At 37.8% G+C, this 18,294-nt stretch overlaps 1 long non-coding RNA gene across 1 annotated transcript; it reads right to left on the bottom strand.

Moving 5' to 3' along the window:
- Window positions 1-9,056: 9,056 nt before the first annotated feature.
- Window positions 9,057-11,475, bottom strand: LOC148767700 (uncharacterized). Its single transcript, XR_016033875.1, has 3 exons — window positions 11,174-11,475; window positions 11,005-11,044; window positions 9,057-9,361 (listed from the first exon to the last, which is right to left on the bottom strand). It is a non-coding gene; the product is annotated as an uncharacterized LOC148767700 (long non-coding RNA).
- Between the last annotated feature and the right edge of the window lie 6,819 nt (window positions 11,476-18,294).

Raw genomic sequence — 18,294 nt, 5'->3', positions numbered from 1 at the left:
AATCACCTTCAAGTAAGGTTCGGGCCCGGCAATCTCAACTAAGGTATAAATAAAGGTTTGAACTCATTCCTTAAGGTACGTCCTATTAACTGAGTAATACTATCAACTGTATTCTCTGGACTATTTCCACTGTCAGGATCATCAAGTTGTCAAGCTACTGATCCGCTTTGCTCTCCCAGTTCATTTTATACATTACTCAAGATGATCTACATTTTAGCATCATCATTTTGCATGTGAAGTTGACACCAGCGCATTTTATGCAACACCCCTCAGGCTTTTGCTAACGTGCGCTGATGGTAGATGGAGTTGCCTTATTAATGTCCTAAAAGGGGAGAGTGGGGTCACGCGTGGATTATTAGGTACGACGACTAGTAATGTTCCCTTTGTAATGAATTCAAGAAAATACAAGAAACTGCCGCCGAGAGATTCGGCCATGGGGCGATGAATTTCGCCTTTTGGTACAAGAAATTGCCACAAATCCCACTAATTAGTTAGATTAATTTATTTTAGGATAAAATGCACTTAACCCTCTATAATTTTTTCATTTTTTGCACTCTCTTCTCTAAATATTCAAAAAAGGGATAAACCCCCCCTCTAAGTATTGTTTTGATTTCATTTTACCCTAGAAGACAATTTTCGGTGGGTATCGTGCAATAAAAGTAATATTTTAAGGGGTCATGTGCAGAAAAATAGTCTTTTGAATGGGTAACACACAACAAAAAATAACATCTAAACGGGTTCGTGCAACAAAAACACTCAATTATATTCCCATTATGAATATAATTCATCGGAATTTTGCTATTGGCGTAATGTGCAATAAGAATAACATTTTGAAGTGGGTCATTCACTTTTTTAAAATTTTAATTAGGAGGTAAAGTGCGAATATTAGAAATTTATAACGGGTGATGTGTAATTTGCCCTTTATTTGAGGTTTTTTTTCGTTGAATAAACATTTCCACAATAAATTTATGGAAAAATGAACCTTTTATTTTATAATGAATATACATAAACATGATGAGAAATTATATCTATTGGTCATGGACTTATTTTCCTTTCTTACACAGTGTAAGAAAATAAAAAAAGAAATATAGGAAAATTTATTAAATAATCAAATTAAAGAGTACTAACCTCCATTGAGCCAAAGAACAATGTATGTATACAAGTGATCTGTACACCTTTTAACTATTACATATTAATTCTCTTCTTAAAGTCTGGTCTGAAAAAAAAAAAATGTGGACCTTATTCTTTCCCATCACTGGGGTGTGTGGGTGTGTGTGTGTGTGTGTGTGTGAGAGAGAGAGAGAGAGAGAGAGAGAGAGAGAGAGAGAGAGAGAGAGAGAGAGAGAGAGAGAGAGAGAGAGAGAGAGAGAGAGGGTCCATATATACAGTTATAACTATAAGTGCATATGTGTATGAAGAATTGATTCAAAACTTTAATCTCCTCTGATATATGGGATGTGTGGTCCAATGTACTATATATGTGTAAGAACTAAGAAGATAGACATATAATTAAAATATGTTTTATCTTTTTATATTTTTGACATGTTTTCTAATTTTTGATATATATAAAACAAATAATGTTGTGACAACACTATGATGCACGGAAACTTCTGTACAAATGTGTTATTTGCGCTTTGGATACGTTCAGGGGCCGTTTTTCTAATTACTTAAAAGTTTTGAGGGCGTTTCTGATAGTAATGGAAAAAAATGTATTCGAAACGCAAAAACATGTTTGTATAATAATGAAAAAATATAATTGCATTTCCACCCAAAAAAAAATCTAGAACCTCTTTCACAAAAAGAGTTGGAATTGTGCTTGGAAAATTTTATTTCTCTTTAATTCTCACTTCTAGTGGTGTTCTAATATTTTTTATAAATGCCAATTCTACAGTAAAACAAATTTATCTGCACCAGCTATAATTTGTTGAATGATAATATGCATTGAAACTTGTAAATTATTAATAATTTGTGGATGCAATATGTAATTGACGTTAAGCATAAATGCAAGGTTATATCATCTTTTAGAATTTAGGGACACACCCCCTATATTTTTAATATTTCTATGCTTTCCCATGTTTTCATAGCCATTTTTTCACAAAAATAGGATTTTTCCCGTGTTCGTTTCCCCATTTCGCCGTGTCCACGTCCCCATGTCATTTTTTTTGTACCTTACCATTGACGGAGAAAACTCGAAACTCAAATAAGAGATCGTCGGAGATTGAGAAAACTCGAAAGCTGGAGATAAGTCATAGAGTAAAAGCTTCTATCCAAAAAGACATATTTTTTCCCGAAAATTAAAATTAAAAACCCAACTTCAATGTATACGAAAAAAAATCGACATTCTAAAAATTACAAATATGAAATTCAAAACTTTAAGAACTAATATAATATAATTTATGAATTATTTATTATATATATATTCTTGAAAATATTAATCACCAAGGTAAATGGTATTTGTCCCTCCCCCACAATATGGGGAGCATGGGGTTCGAGCTTTGCTCGAACCTCCCCGTTACATCACATATACCAACAACAACATGTTGTCACAAACTTCAGAAAGAAAAAAAAGTATCGAAAACGAAAAAACGAAAACCCTAACTACTAGTTCCTAAAGCACTGCCTCAATTCCAAACCACTATTATATCGAGCTTTTTTCCTCGGATGATAATCAGTGTTGTAAGTAGTCGAACCAACCCCCGGCGGGGGAACAAAGTTGTTGCCCCTGCTGCTTGAGTGACCATGTTGAATATTTTTCCCCTCTACGTTTTCTCCGTAAATATTCGACAACTGAGGGGCAAAATTCCCCGTATTCTGCGCATGCATGCCAAAGTTATGCCCCTGATGTTATCGAAAATGGTAAGTAGCAGAAACCGCCCGGTGATCGTTTGGCATGTAATTATATGGATTTTGCTTGCTGCCCGGATTCCGGATATTTTGCATGCTGCGCGGATTCGGAATATTTTGCATGCTGCCCTGATTCCAATTGTTTTGCATGCTGCCCGGATTCGGAATATTTTGCATGCTGCCCTGATTCCAATTGTTTTGCATGCTGCCCGGATTCCAATTGTTTTGCATGCTGCCCGGATTCCAATTATTTTGCATGCTGCCCGGATTTCCATTGTTTTTCAAGCTCTCCGGCATCCCATTGTTTTGCATGCTCCCCGGATTCCAATTATTTTGCATGATGCCCGGAATTCCATTGTTTTGCATGCTCTCCGGAATTCCATTGTTTTGCATGCTGCCCGGATTCCAATTATTTTGCATGATGCCCGGATTTCCATTGTTTTGCATGCTCTCCGGAATTCCATTGTTTTGCATGCTGTCCAAATTCCGCTTATTTGGCATGCTCCGATTAAAAGTATAGCTCAAATCACTGCCAAAAGAATAAAAACGAGACCCGTCGTAAATATCGTCACAAGGCACCTGCTGAGAATTAAAATCAGGGCTGTTAGGAAGTTGCAGCCAATCAAGGTTCAAGTCAACCTCATCTGAAAATACTAGTTCGAATTCCGGAAATTGATATTCTTTGGAAGACACATCGAAATTGGCAATGAATAGTTCGGGATCGAAACGATCGTTCTCGTTTAGAGGTGCCGCCGCATCACCGCTAGTATTATCACCGCGCAAATCCGAGGCAGCTACTTCTTCGGGTTGTGGCTGCTCGTCTTTTTTATCGTTAGCTTCTTCGACAACAACTTCTTGCGCAACAGCTTCTTTATTCGCACGACGAGCTTTACTCTTTTCCTTGACCGGATTGTCGGCCGATTCACCCTTTTTTTCGTACACACGGCACAGCACAAAATCGTCCAACTGCACACCAAAAAATAAATAAAATTAAATAAATGATTTTAAATATATATAGTGAAGAAAATTGAAAAAAAAAAGAAAATAAAATAAAACCCTCATGTCAAGTTTGTCGGTTCTAGGTCGAGCTCGAGAGGGTTCGTTAGATCTGTATTCATGCATGATCCAATTAGTCTTGGTGCCAGCTGGCGGTTTTCCTTGGTAGAAGACTAGCGATTTCTTGTAACCAGCAATTTTGTCGTCGGAAGAACAAATAGATTTATCGGAACCGGTTGCTTTCCAATAACCGGTGCCTGCAGATCGACTAGGGCGGGACCCGTTTTTGTACTTTCGGTCCCTCGGTGTAAAATAATACCACTCATTTTCTCCAAGTTTAGGATAGATAGCTATCCAAAACTAAAAAAAATAAAAAAAAGGGAAAAAAATAGATATAATTAAATTTGCATGTGTTAAGTTAAATCTTTAAGAATATTTCAGATGTGTTCTTCACACATATAAAGTATCTATACAAGATATCATGTGAATGAACTCAATACCCACAAAATCTAAAATCTCAACCAAATAATACAAAATAATAATAATAATAAAACAACACATGTTAAATCTTCAATGATAGACTGTATTTTCAAATCTCAATTTAAAAAAGAAATTCAAATTTGTTGAATCTAAAATCTAAAATCTCAACCAAAAAAAATAAAAAATAAAAAATAAATATGAATTTTAACACGTGTTAAATCTTCATCTTCAATGATAAATCCGACTCTATTTTTACACACGTGTGAAACCATAGTAACTCATCATGTAGAATCCACGTAAAGAAAAAAAAAACAAGACTCTAAATTTTCAATTTAAAAAAAAAAGAAAAAAAAAGAAAACAGTTGAACATTTTAGCAAGTATTAAATATATCAAGAATATATCGATTCTGCGTTTCGTCACACTGATGGATACTACGAAAAACAGTTGAAAAACCCAAAAAAAAACACATCTAAATTTTCAACTTTAAAAAAGTAAAAGAAAATAAGGAAAACAGTAAGTACATTTCAGCACGTGTTAAATATATCAAGAATATATCGATTGCTGCGTTTCGTCACACACACGGATACTACAAAAAACAGTTGAAAAACCCTAAAAAAAATCCTAAAAAAAAACACTAAAAAAGAGAGAAACAAACCTCCTAGTGTCTGAGGATTGGCCTGATAAAGATTGACGTCGCTGATTTCCGGTACGGGTATATGCTCGTCTCGAATCCGCTTCCTCAGATAATCGACAATCAGCTCTACGTCTTTCGGCGCGAACCGGTATCCAGGAGGGTAGGGTTTCGTTGCGTATTTACCATGCGGCCGCATCGGAATCACTACTTGAGTACTGTAAGTTTCAGCTGGGGATAATTCCGCCGCCGGAATATTCTCAATTGTTGTTGTAAACCTACTATTAAAAACCACAATGTTTGTAAAAACCACAATTAACTTCATTCCATGTTTGTGAACTCTGTAAACATTGATTCATACATTTAACAATAAAGGAACGATAAAAGATAGCATAACCACAAAACTAAACCAACAATCGAATTACTGTAAAATAAAACCAAACTAAACCCTAACAACAAGCTTATTCTTTCCCGTTTCCTAAACATTGGAGTTTGTTGTGATTCAGAATTCTATTTGGATGAGGCTTCTACGGTTAAATTGAAATATCGTTTACTTTTATAAATAAATAATTAAATAAATACTTGAAAAGTTTAAAAATTAAATAAAATGTGTGGAATTAGATATCTTTATATATAAAAAAAAAAGGTTTTGCCCCGAAACCCTAATCCTATTTTTGTGAAATATTTGCAACCCTAGGGTTATTTTTGTTAGAGTAGGTGACCAACAAGCCAACGTGTGGCTGTGGTCTTTCATATTTATTAATGTAATAAACAAACCTTTATTCGTATCAATGATAAAACACATTGGGATTCTATATCTTTGTCCCTTTGTCACAAGCATAGATATAGTCCTTACAGTTATTACAAGTACTAGTAATTGATCGTTAGGATCGTGAGATATTTACTTAAGTATTATAACTGTTAAACGTGTTCCTAGTCGAAGGGTTACGCCACTAATGAGGATATCGGCCTTTCCCATTAAGACTAGCACTTAGTGTATGTGTACTGCATCTCATCAGTAAACGGTATTGTGATATCGGCATACATAAGTGGGTTCTCGTAAGTTGACGAGTTGACTGAACTCCCTCACCCTAGAAATCTCTAAGTGGTTCTCAATAATCGAGTAGAGATATCTATGGTATAGTTGTACACCATTAGTCCTTATGACCTAGACATCACCGTGACTTCACTAGAGGACCAGCTGTATCGTGACCTGTCCCTGAGTTCCACCGAGGACCATCCCAAGGGCCAGTGTTCGTGCAGTCCGAAATCTAGTGGGAGGTCTGTGCATTGTAGTCGGGGATTCGATCGCTAGAATAGTCTTGGATGTCCTGTGTGTTCTGAAATTTTGTAATCATTCTAAGTCTCTGGCCAGAGCTGACTAAGTGATGATTAGAGAATTCGATTCTCTAAGTCATGCACGTAAGGATTACAACACTTAGAACGATCGCACCGTCATTGAACATATAAAGAGGTCTCGATGAACCAATGCCTCTAGTTCGATCGGGACATATGAATCGAAGGGACCGTACTGTACGTTAACTATATCTGAAGGTTCTTGCAGGCACTTCATTTGTATCTAGGGAATCATGACGCGTAGTTGCTAGACGCCAATCTTGATTCGTTGGGTGATTAAGGTGAAACGATTTTCATCTTAATCGTAACTCTAAGGGACGAGTTTTGACCACAAAGGGTTGTGGGCCCACGGCTAGCTTACACCTGAACCATCGAGGGTCACACTGCTCGTGCACATGAGATCTTTGAATAAACGGTCAGAGATAAAATAGTTTATCTTTGCATGATTGGAAGTCAATACGATTGAGTCCAACATTCGTAATTTGGAATTATGAATGAGAATAAGAAAAGGAAAAGAATAGGTAAACGTGTTAGTGAACTTTCTAAATCGGGAAGTTTCCAAATTTAGAAAGTGCACTGAACTAGGGTTTCCAATTTTGGAAAGTTGGAAAATGAAAGATGGCACTCGTAATGACGAGGATATTATAATGATTCCAAAAATGTAATTGTTGCAATTTTCCGATCATTGAATTGAGAGAGACGAGCAAGTAAAGAAACTAACGAGCTTAAGCTGTTGGGCCCGGTCCAACTTAAGCCCGTTAGGGTTTTATGCAAGGGACTATAATTACTTGATTTATAGGCCTTGCACAAACACACAAGACCTAACCCTAACCCTAGCCGTCCACCTCTCTCTCTCGGCCTCTCTCTCCCGCGGCCACCTCCGCCGTCAACGCCGCCGTTTCGCCGGAATCGGCCGTTCGTCGGCCGATTGTTTCGGTAGCTTTTCCTTCTCTTTTTCTTCCGTTTTTCTAACTATTACGTGTCTAGTGCCACGTGTTTAGTAGATCGAAGTATACGAGGTGAAATCCGAGAGGAGGAAGACCGAAGATCGAAGAATCGAGGAGCAGCGCACGAGCCAAAGCCGCACGCTGCCCCACGCGCCGCCCCGGAAGACCGCGCGTGAGATTCACGCGCCGCCGTGGCCGTCTCACCGCCGCTGCCGCTGCACCGCTGCTGCCCCGATTGTACGGATTGGTTTCCGTAGCAATCTCGACTTGCTTAGCGCTCCTGCCTCACGCTTCAAGAGGTAAACACACGAACTCGAAGTTCTTGTTTCGTTTAAACGCTATATATATTCATGTTTGCTTTCGTATGATTTTATGTGATTATGTGTAATCGTTTTAAATCATTGCAAGCATGTTATTTGGTTTAAACGCGAGCATGTTAATTGATTTAAATTCGGTTAAATTAATTAGCATATATGTTGTTATTTAATTTCGCTGGAAGCGCAAAGGTACGCAATTAATTGATTTTAATTTGTCGGGCATGTGCTTATGTGATTTAAACTCGTTTAATTCGCATAAAATTTTTGTTTTCCGCTGCGTACGCGTGCCCGAAACCCAACAGTGGTATCAGAGCTCGTTGCGCAATTAATTGCGTCGTTTAATATGCTATGATTTTATGCATGTTCGATTTATTAAAGTAGCGATTGTTGTATTATGTAATTGGGAGTTTTCGTAAGTTTAAAATATTTTTGAAATATTGTTTAGAATTTTTTCCAGCTTTAAAATTGTTTAAAATTGGAAAATCGGATCTGAAATTATCTTTAAAACGTCGGTTTTTAATTGTTCGGATCGAACCGGTCCGACCGGCCGGTTCGATGGTTGTGCACGATCCAATCGACCGAATCCAAGTGGATTCGGGTCGGTCAGACCGGTTCTCGGTCCGACTGACCCGGCCCACTGATTTGGGTCAATTGGACCGGGCAGAACCGGACCGTTTCGGTCCGAACCGGTCAAACCGGTCGGCCGAACCGGTTCTGTGACACCCCTCTCTCGAATACCCTTATTATATGCAATCTCAGCGGAAGACTTTTGAAAACATGATCTTTTTGTGGATATAAAATTTACGTAAAAATTTTTCTTTTTAAATCAGAGGGAGAGAGGGCACAGCTTGCTAAACCCTAATCAAATCTTAACACAAAGGCATACTACATGCAAGACTAGAAATTAACTAGGCATGATGAACCTAATGCAAATGCGGACAGATTCACTGCAGAAGCTTTAAAAATTAATTCCTCTTAAAATACTCATGAAAATGACCCCAACATTATACCATACCATCTAATACGGGTTTAGATCACTCAGTTAAAACAGTTTTGAAATATGCATGGCCATTTGAGAGAAATAAATAAAATGGCACAGTCACTCGGTTTAAAATCCAGAACAGGGGAGGGAGTTTTGAAAATTAACAATAAATTCCTCACTGACCCAAAAACTACCAAATTTTACACCAAGGCAGAAAAATAAGTTTAAAACATTTTCCAATTGGAAACAAGGCATTTGGGTGAGTGAAACTCCGGTTAGACCAGAAAACACCCGAATGGCCCTGTTTCAATGCAGTAGTGAGAAATAAATCATAACTAAATGAATACTTACCCAAATCATGTACATGACCTATCAAAATGATTAGAAGAGAGAGATGCAGAGACTCCTAAAATTTCATGATTTTCTAAGCAGAGAACCTATATGAAAATAATTTTAGAACATGGAGACAAAACAAGAAGAAACTACTAGTCGAAAGCATGCATGCATATAAATAGTGAAAATTTGCTTTCGCTTACAAAAGGCTACGGATTACCGATTAATTATCCAAAATAAGGTAATCCTAATTACTATTACACATATCGTCTTTTAATAATTTCCACCGATCGGAGGAAGCGATCGGTAGAAAATACCTAAAACCGTATCAAACGTTTTTACAAGCATATTATACAAATAGAACCACATAACCAAATTAAGAGCCAACACTATCCACAACCCCTCCATACGATCCCCTTCCGATTCTCGAGCTCGATTCCCAACTTCACTCCTCGGGCCCTAAATCGGGTATACCTACAAACAAACATACAACACCTATATGAGTCTTTGAGGACTCAATGAGAATCTTGAAGTAATATCAAATACACATAGCACATAGAGCATACATATATCTATATATATATATATATATATATATATATATATATATATATATATATATATATATATATATATATATATATATATATATATATATACATACATATATCTTATACATGAACATACAACTTGAAGTAAAACAATCATATACTTCCCTTTTTTCGTCGGCGATCTTCATTCACATAATTGCCACCACCTATAGAGTGAGATAATTCCCACCTTTATAACCCTATGATCCCAAGACCATAGAGTGAGAATATCCCACCTTTATAACCCTATGCCATGACACGTATTGAAGATTATAGGGGGAATTTCCCACCTTTATAACCCTACGGTCCCAAGACCATAGAGTGAGATTTTCCCACCTATATCAACAACACCGAAATGCAACATGCATGACATGAAAAATTGTCGGGAATCCCTCGGAAGAGTCAATCTAAGTTACCGGTAAATAACCCCATATATTACGAACCATGTCTAACTACGTGGGATCAAACCACCCCTAGGCCCTACGGTACCAGGCTCGCCGTACCCGAGAAATTTACCGTAACTTCGAAAGACTTTCCAACATAGTTTTATCTTTTAAAAATTCATGACACTTAATGCACCCACCCATGCACCCTTTCTACTTACCCTTCTCTCACCCTTACACCCAATGATTCACATAAGCAAGCAAGAGCACATAGGAGCACATAGAAAATACACATAAAGCTTCACAAAATCATTTAGCCATAATAAACATAGAAATAACCGAAATCTTAACATGCAAAATCTAACAACAAGGTTTACTAGATCTAGCATTTTACAAGAATAAAATTCAAGACTTCCATCTTTACATTTATTCAAGCAAAAACACTAGATCTTCACATGCAAGAGTATTTTAAATCAAAGTAGCACAAACTCTTAGTTCTTAAACCATTTTTTTCATAGAAAACACTAGATCTTAACATGCAAGACTTTAGATCAACCATTAATCACTAGATCTTAACATGCAAGACCTTAGATCAACAATCAATCACCAATCTTATCATGCAAGGCCTTAAAACAACAATCAACACAAGATCAACACATGCAAAACACAAAATAAACCACATAAGCAATTTCAAGCATTTTATCTCAAAAATTCGAAAGTTCCTTAGTCAAGTCAAAAATTCATTTTCTTTTCAAAAATCAACAATCAAACACTAGATTAACACATGCAAGACACTAATTAAACCAAATAAGCCATTTAAAACATTTTTCCCCAAAAATTCGAAAGTTCCATGGCTAGGCCAAAAATTCATTTTCTTTTCAAAAATCAACAATCAAACACTAGATCAACACATGCAAGGCACTAATTAAGCCAAATGGGCCATTTAAAACATTTTTCCCCAATTTTTGAAAATCATAAAATTTCAAGAATAAAACTATCTTTTCAAAATACTAACATGCAATCATCATCTAAAACACATAATCACATAATATGCAAGAATCAACAATGAAAACACATAAAAACACATAAAAACCGAAAATACTAGTGGTGTTGTAGGTTTGAGCAAGAATTCAAGAATTCTCACCTATACTCTTTAGGGGAAGGGCTTGTTAGCTCTTTTCTCTCTAATACAAGAAGAGATTAAGAGTTAGATTAAGAATTAAGAAAATAAGAAGAAAAACAAAAGGAAGAGGAGGAGGAAGAGCTTTGCTCTTTCGGGAAAGAAGAAGAAAGAAGAGGGAGGAGGAGCTTACTCCTAAGCTTGGCCGAAAATTCTCCTCTTGTTGAAATAGAAGGAGACTTTGAACTTAAGGATTGTAAGATTAGAGTTTGAGAGTGAGTTTTGATCTTGGGAATGGGTGGTATTTATAGAGTTTTTGGAGACTTCAAAGCCAATGGAGAAGAAAGGGAAATACATTTTTTGTGGGGGTGATTTTGCAATTTCCGAAAATATGAGGTGGTGGTGGTTCTAGGGTGGTTCAAGCTTGAGAAAATGGTGGTTATGGTGGTGGTGGTGGCTGCCGAAATGAAGGGGAAGGGGGGAGAAGAAGAAGACCTTTGGTCTTACTTAAAGGAGTGAAAAAGGCATGCCTAGTCTATAGAGTAGGGAACTAGGCTTTTAGGTATTTCTTTCTATGCTCAAAGTACAACCATACTAATGCATGTTTTTCTACCAATTAATATGCAAGAATTTAAAAATCATGTGTGTGTGTGTGTGGTGTCCGAAAATTCAAGAAAATGTGGGGAGGATTTTCAAGTTTTCTAAATAAATTAAAAATCCTAAAATGCATGAGAAAATTCATTTTTCTAAAATTTTGTGCATGCATAAATATGATGAAATGCTTATTTAAATTCATATGCAAAAATCCTAATTCATGAAAATAATTTATTTCGACACACTATTTCGAAATATTTCCCTAAGCACATAATTCACGTAATCACATAATTCACATAATCACATAATTACCTAATTCACGTAAATACTAATCATGCAAGAATTATTATAAATCCTAATTTCACAAATATGCACATAAAGGTGGTAAAATAAAATAATATTATTATACCGAAAATGCGGGGTGTTACAGGTTCACTGAAAATAAAAAAAAAAAAAAAAAATTATTTCAGATTTCTAAAATTAAACTTAAAACAAATTGATTTTAATTTTTGGAAAATTATTTTCAATTAATCCCAATTAGATAATTGGATCAACAATCATCTATTTTAGTAAATAGGTGTTAAATTAATTAATTAATTTAAATTGTTAAATTGATTTCAATTAATAGAACACATATAGAATATTGATTACAAATTCAACTTAATTAGTAGTACCTCAACATTATTTGAATGATTTATGCTAGTTGAGGTTCTATAATTATTTTGAAAACTCGATAATTAATTAATGTAATTGATTATGAAATTAGGTCGTATGTTCCTCTTAGGAAAATATGCGCTTCCATATACCTTTAGAGAACATAGATGTAGGAATCACATAGACCAATCCAAAACCTTCTGATGAGATAAAACATTTTAATAAAAATCCCTCATTCTTAATTTAATTAAGAATCATTTCAAGCTATAAAGAAAAACCCAATCTGTTGAGTTATTTCTTACCTTCTGCCAACGGTTGGATTATGTGTAGCCCTTTACTACAGTGCAGTAAGCCGTGTTAGCGGGGAGTGCTATGGTAGAGTAAGCTGTAATTCAATTGACATAGTGATGAAGGTAGCCATAGAAAAGGGTTATGTTGAATTAACGTGGTCGGCTAGATTAACTAGGGACTGCATTAGTTTGGCATAATCGAGTTCTATGAGCATCTTTGATTGGTAGGTTAGACTTGACACACGACGATTTTGATATTCGCGAGATTAACTTAGGTCATTATCAAGTGTGAGGAAAATTAATTTAGGGTCATATTGTGGATATGATTGATTGTGATCTACCTTTGGGCAAATATAATCGGGCTAGATTAACTACGGGTTATATTTGTCTATTGGACCTAAAGCCCATTAAGAAAAATAAGTTTTCTCGTTTGTCTACTAGAGGGAAGTGGAACTCGATAAAATTAGTGGGAGAACAATTAAATAACATAAGTCCAAACATTTAATTGTAACAATCATTTAACGCGAATCTCTAATAATCCTCTTCTCTATATGTCTCAGATAATCATGTCTAAGAATCCCATAATGTCAATCCTCGACAATAAACTCAATGGCCCAAATTACCTAGATTGGTTGCGTAGTCTTAAGCTTGTACTAACCGTTGAGGGGCGTCTCTATGTTTTGAACGAGAGACTTCCTGCCACTATACCTGACACAGCGACTGATGCTGAGAAGGAAACTTATGAAGTTTGGAAGAAAGATGACACTCATGCTAGGTGCTATATGATAGCCGCCATGGAGCCCGCGCTTGCGAGGAAATATGAGTCTCACTTGCATGCTTTCGATATAAAGGCTCATCTCGATTGCATGTATAGTGAGAATATTAGGGCATCGAGGTACGCTGCTACAAAGGAGTTGATCACAGCGAGACTGCGCGAAGGGACTTCGGTCCACGAGCACTTTCTCAAAATGATCACTCTCCTTGAAAAGCTAGTGAATCTTGATGTCACCCTCCAGGCCGAGCTCTCATTGGATTTGATCCTGTTGTCCCTTCCTAGTTCATATGAATCGTTCATAGTGAACTTCAACATGAACAAACTAGATCCTCCCTTGGATGAGTTAATGAACATGTTGGTCAGCTTCGAGTCCACCATTAAGAAAGAGAAATCTGTTCTCATTGCTGCTACTTCTGGAAAGAAGAGTTCTTTCCAAAAGAAGAGAAAGGAAAGAGTTCCCTTCCCAAACAGCAAGTTCGAAGTGGGAGAAGGTAGTGGGGGCCCCAAAGCAAAGGTTAGCAAACAAGTTGATGATGCTTGCCATCACTGTGGAAAGAAAGGACATTGGCGCCGCAACTGCAATGCTTACCTGAAGCAGAAAGGTTCTGAAAAGGGTACGTATTTCATTGACTTAAATTTGTCTGTCAACTCTTCTTCTTGGGTATTGGATACGGGCTGTGGCTCACATTTGTGCAATGATTTGCAGCTAATGACAAGAAGTCGAAGACTTAGAGCGGGTGAGACCTTCCTAAGGATGGGGAATGGAGCAAGAGTTGCTGCTGAAGCCATTGGCACAATTTACTTAAATGTTTTGGATTCTAGTTTTCCTATTGTTTTGAACGATTGTTTATTTGTTCACTCCCTCATTAGAAACCTTATTTCTATTCCTGTATTAGATATTGAAGGTTTTACTTTTGTTTTTGGAAATTTGATTTGCATTATACAAAAGAATGAGAATTTGATTTGCAAAGGACGACTATTAAACAACTTGTATGAACTAAATCCAAGTGAAATACCTATTAATGTTATATCAGCAAAACGTAAGGAGATAGATCAAAACCCCGCACAACTTTGGCACGCTAGATTAGGTCATGTCTCTTTAAGAAGGATGAACGATTTTGTCAGTGAAGGATTGTTCTCTTTGGAGGACGTGAAATCACTGCAAACTTGTGAATCTTGCCTTAAAGGGAAAATGACCAAATCACCCTACAAAGGGAAAATGGAACGAGCCGAGGGTCTTTTGGATTTGATCCATACAGACGTATGTGGTCCACTAAGTGTTAGTGTGAAGGGTGGATATAACTACTTCGCTACCTTTACCGACGATTATTCTAGGTATGGGTATGTGTACTTGATGAAGTACAAGTCCGAAACATTTGAAAGGTTCAAAGATTTTAGACACGAAGTGGAAAAGCAACTCGGACGAAGTATTAAGAAGCTGCGATCCGATCGTGGTGGAGAATACTTGAGCATCGAGTTCATTGACTATCTAAAAGAAAACGGGATACAGTCCCAATGGACTCCACCGGGAACTCCTCAACTTAATGGAGTATCCGAACGTCGGAATCGAACTTTATTAGATATGGTTCGATCAATGATGGGGTTCACAAACTTACCGGCATACTTGTGGGGTCATGCACTTCGTACTGCCGCGTATTTGCTGAATAGAGTTAACACCAAAGCAGTTAAATCCACACCGTATGAACTTTGGCATTCCCGGAAACCCAACTACAAACATATTAGGATATGGGGTTGTCCCGCTTATGTGAAGGGGCTAGTGGGAGATAAGTTGGATAGTAAATCCGACTTGTGCTATTTTGTGGGGTATCCCGAAGACTCAATGGGATACGAGTTCTATTATGTCAAAGAAGCAAAGACGTTTGTTTCAAGAAATGCCACCTTTTTGGAAATGGAGTTTCTATCCGATAGAAAGGGCAGCATGATAGAACTTGAAGTAGTTCAAGAACCACAAAATGAAGTTCAAACGCAAGAACAAGTAATCGAACCAATACAACAGACCACTAATATACCTCCTGAACCTACGGTACGTAGATCCGAAAGAGTTCGGAAAATGCCGGATAGGTTATTCCTCCTCGAAAATGATGAAGATCATATTGATCTTGGACGAGATCCAAGAACATACAATGAGGCCGTATCGGATGCGGACATGGGACATTGGCTAACTGCCATGAAATCCGAAATGGACTCCATGTACTCCAACAAGGTGTGGACCTTGGTAGATCCACCTAAAGGAATTGTTCCTATTGGCTGCAAGTGGATCTAGAAGAAGAAAATTGGAGTGGATGGAAAGGTGTCGACCTATAAAGCTAGATTGGTAGCGAAAGGATACACTCAAAGGCAAGGTGTTGACTATGAGGAAACCTTTTCGCCAGTCACGATGCTGAAGTCCATTAGGATTTTGCTGGCCATAGCTGCGTGGTACGACTACGAGATATGGCAAATGGATGTGAAGACCGCCTTCCTTAATGGAGATATTGAGGAAGAAATTTACATGGCGCAGCCGGAAGGCTTCATATCTTCTGGAAGTGAGCAAAAGGTTTGCAAGCTCCAGCGATCCATTTATGGATTGAAACAAGCATCCCAAAGTTGGAACATTAGGTTCGACTCAACTATCAAAGAGTTTGATTTTGAGAAGAATCCGGAGGAACCTTGTGTATACAAGAAGGTTAGTGGGAGGGCAGTGATATTTTTAGTGCTTTACGTTGATGACATTCTGCTCATTGGGAATGATGTAGGAATGTTGGAGCAAACGAAAGCATGGTTGTCCACACGTTTCTCAATGAAGGATTTGGGAGAAGCATCTTATGTATTAGGAATACGCATCTATAGAGATAGAGCGAGAAAGATGCTTGGCTTATCCCAAAGCCTGTACATAGACATCGTTATGAAACGGTTTAGCATGGAAGAATCCAAGAAGGGATTCTTGCCAATGTCCCTTGGGGTTCGTCTCTCGAAATCTATGTGTCCGCAAACACCTAGTGAAGTCGAGGAGATGAAAAGGACGCCCTATGCTTCTGCCATAGGAAGCATAATGTATGGCATGCTATGTACGAGACCCGATATTGCGTATGCTGTGAGTGTCACAAGCAGATATCAGTCTAACCCCGGCCCGGCTCACTGGAAAGCCGTGAAAGATATCCTCAAGTACTTGCGAAGGACTAAGGATATATTTTTGGTCTATGGGGGTGCCGAGTTGAAATTAGAGGGTTTTTACCGACTCTAGTTTTCAATCAGACGTGGACGACTCAAAGTCGAATTCTGGATTTATATTCACGCTTAATGGTGGTGCCGTGTGTTGGAAGAGTTTAAAGCAAAACACGACAGCTGATTCCACTACCGAAGCGGAATACATTGCAGCATCCGAAGCAGCAAAGGAAGGGACTTGGATAAGGAAATTCATCCAAGAGTTGGGTGTCATTCCTGATGCTAGTGATCCAGTACCGTTGTACTGTGATAACACCGGAGCCGTGGCACAAGCTAAGGAATCGCGATCTCATCAGAAGTCGAAGCATATTCTGAGGAAGTATCACGTGATCCGAGAGATCATTGATAGAGGTGAAGTTAAGGTAGAACGAGTCACCTCGGAAGAGAACGTTGCAGACCCCTTCACGAAGCATTTACCAAGATCGGTCCATGAGAAACATCGAGAGTCGATGGGATTGCGGTTTATGGGTAGTTGGCTTTAGGTCAAGTGGGAGATTGTTAGAGTAGGTGACCAACAAGCCAACGTGTGGCTGTGGTCTTTCATATTTATTAATGTAATAAACAAACCTTTATTCGTATCAATGATAAAACACCTTGGCATTCTATATCTTTGTCCCTTTGTCACAAGCATAGATATAGTCCTTACAGTTATTACAACTACTAGTAATTGATCGTTAGGATCGTGAGATATTTACTTAAGTATTATAACTGTTAAACGTGTTCCTAGTCGAAGGGTTACGCCACTAATGAGGATATCGGCCTTTCCCATTAAGACTAGCACTTAGTGTATGTGTACTGCATCTCATCAGTAAACGGTATTGTGATATCGGCATACATAAGTGGGTGATCGTAAGTTGACGAGTTGACTGAACTCCCTCACCCTAGAAATCTCTAAGTGGTTCTCAATAATCGAGTAGAGATATCTATGGTATAGTTGTACACCATTAGTCCTTATGACCTAGACATCACCGTGACTTCACTAGAGGACCAGCTGTATCGTGACCTGTCCCTGAGTTCCACCGAGGACCATCCCAAGGGCCTGTGTTCGTGCAGTCCGAAATCTAGTGGGAGGTCTGTGCATTGTAGACGGGGATTCGATCGCTAGAATAGTCTTGGATGTCCTGTGTGTTCTGAAAGTTTGTAATCATTCTAAGTCTCTGGCCAGAGCTGACTAAGTGATGATTAGAGAATTCGATTCTCTAAGTCATGCACGTAAGGATTACAACACTTAGAACGATCGCACCGTCATTGAACATATAAATAGGTCTCGATGAACTAATGCCTCTAGTTCGATCGGGACATATGAATCGAAGGGACCGTACTGTACGTTAACTATATCTGAAGGTTCTTGCAGGCACTTTATTTGTATCTAGGGAATCATGACGCGTAGTTGCTAGACGCCAATCTTGATTCGTTGGGTGATTAAGGTGAAACGAGTTTCATCTTAATCGTAACTCTAAGGAACGAGTTTTGACCACAAAGGGTTGTGGGCCCACGGCTAGCTTACACCTGAACCATCGAGGGTCACACTGCTCGTGCACATGAGATCTTTGAATAAACGGTCAGAGATAAAATAGTTTATCTTTGCATGATTGGAAGTCAATACGATTGAGTCCAACATTCGTAATTTGGAATTATGAATGAGAATAAGAAAAGGAAAAGAATAGGCAAACGTGTTAGTGAACTTTCTAAATCGGGAAGTTTCCAAATTTAGAAAGTGCACTGAACTAGGGTTTCCACTTTTGGAAAGTTGGAAAATGAAAGATGGCACTCGTA

Source organism: Erythranthe guttata, chromosome 10, assembly GCF_056151865.1.
Source record: "Erythranthe guttata isolate IM_541 chromosome 10, IM_541, whole genome shotgun sequence".
In the NCBI taxonomy this organism is placed as follows: domain Eukaryota; kingdom Viridiplantae; phylum Streptophyta; class Magnoliopsida; order Lamiales; family Phrymaceae; genus Erythranthe; species Erythranthe guttata.
The sequence above is the reverse complement of the archived record's forward strand: the minus strand, read 5'-3'. Positions and strand labels throughout refer to the sequence as shown.